Genomic DNA, 1,932 nt, shown 5'->3' with positions numbered 1-1,932 from the left:
AGCCAAGACTAGGTAAGAAACGCCCATGCCCATAGAAAGCCCGCCCCTCTTATACTGTCTCTTGGCTACTTACGTTAGAGTAATTTAGCAGAAGCTCAGTTAACCAGAGCAATTAGGGTTAAATGCCCTGCTCAAGTGCACATCATAAATTTTTCCCGTAGTCTGGTCAGGGATTCGAACCCTCAACCTTTCGGTTACTGGCCCAACACTCTATACTGCTAGGTTACCTGCTGTCCTTGTAGCATTTTAGCTAAGCCTAACCCTTTTCCTGACCATAACCTCATTCTCTTATCCCGCTACATGAATTATCCTAACCTGCTAGTTGATTATTCTAACGTGCTACATTAGTTCTCCTAACCTGCCACGTAAATTATCCTAACCTGCTACATTAATTATCCTAATCTGCTACATTAGTTCTCCTAACCTGCTATGTTAACTATTCTAACCTGCCACGTTAATTGTCCTAACCTGCTACTTTAGTTCTCCTAACCTGCTACATTAATTATCCTAATCTGCTACATTAGTTCTCCTAACCTGCTATGTTAACTATTCTAACCTGCCACGTTAATTGTCCTAACCTGCTACATTAATTATCCTAACCTGCTACTTTAGTTCTCCTAACCTGCCACGTCAGTTATCCTAACCTGCTACTTTAGTTCTCCTAACCTGCCACGTTAATTATCCTAACCTGCTTTAATAATTCTCCTAACCTGCTAGAACAAGGAAGTAGCCAGGTGCCAAAAGAAGAGGTGACAGGGTTTCTTTGGGCGTTTCAACCCGGGGCGGTTCACCATATTGCAGGTAGGTATTTGTGCCGCCCCCTCCATGTATCAACCAACAACATCATAATGTGGTAGGAGAAATAGGGTGGGATTTGGAGGGATGATAATGCATATCGATGCTGTTGTTTTGGTGAATTATCACTTTCTATTGTCAATTGCCAAAGAATAAACGACCAATACTTTAGCATCATAGTCAAATATCTAACACTTATCTCCAGTGGCAGACCTCACCCAGGCCAATAAATATTGCTATTAACAGATCTGTTTGTTACTTAACCATACTGGATGGTAAGGCTTGGGAAGGAGAGAGGAAGGGGTGTTCTGACAGACGGTGAGCATCTGGTCTGAGAGAGTAGAGTATGTGTGGAGAGATGCAGGAGTCTTGCCTGTACCTGCTCTCCCTGTAATTTTCTGAGCCAAGTCACAGAAGGCTTGGGGGCTGGAGGGGGGACAGGTGGGGGAGACAGTAGAAGCTTTGAGACCTTTAGCTGTTGGGAAGAGGGGTGTAGAACAGTCTGATCTGCAGCCACTCCGAACATGGCCAGGGTGGGTTGGTGTCCATAAAGATACACTAATGATGCTTTAGTAGCATTTCTACATCAATGTGATTGAAAACCTCACCATACAGTGTACACTTTAGCCTATTTTTTTATCATGTATTAAAAACTAGGTAAACATTTGCATGCATTTGACAGACCCTGGCCGAAAGGTGCTGTGACAACTCAGTTCAGAACAATAGTCACTTTACCCCTACCTACATGTACAAATTACCTCGACGAACTTGTACCCCGCACATTGACTCAGTACTCCCGGTACATAGCCTCGTTATTTTAATGTGGTGTTTTTTACTTTTGTTAATTTAGTAAATATTTTCTTAACTCTATTTCTTGAACTGCATTGTTGGGCTTGTAAGTAAGCATTTCACAGTAAGGTCTACACCTGTTGTATTCGGCACATGTGACAAATCTACACGCCTTCGGTTTACACCAAGCGCATAGGGGCCACTGAATAACTCATAGCACAGACCACACTGGTTATTTTAGAATGGGCTTGAGTGGAAGTACATGGAATGAAAGTCTGAGACAGGTCACAGTTTATTTCTCACTCCCAATTTCAGCTTCCCTAAACCAAGTTAACTCTACCCAGAGAG

The sequence above is a fragment of the Salvelinus fontinalis genome, chromosome 3, assembly GCF_029448725.1.
Source record: "Salvelinus fontinalis isolate EN_2023a chromosome 3, ASM2944872v1, whole genome shotgun sequence".
NCBI classification, from domain to species: domain Eukaryota; kingdom Metazoa; phylum Chordata; class Actinopteri; order Salmoniformes; family Salmonidae; genus Salvelinus; species Salvelinus fontinalis.
This window is presented reverse-complemented; position numbering follows the sequence as displayed.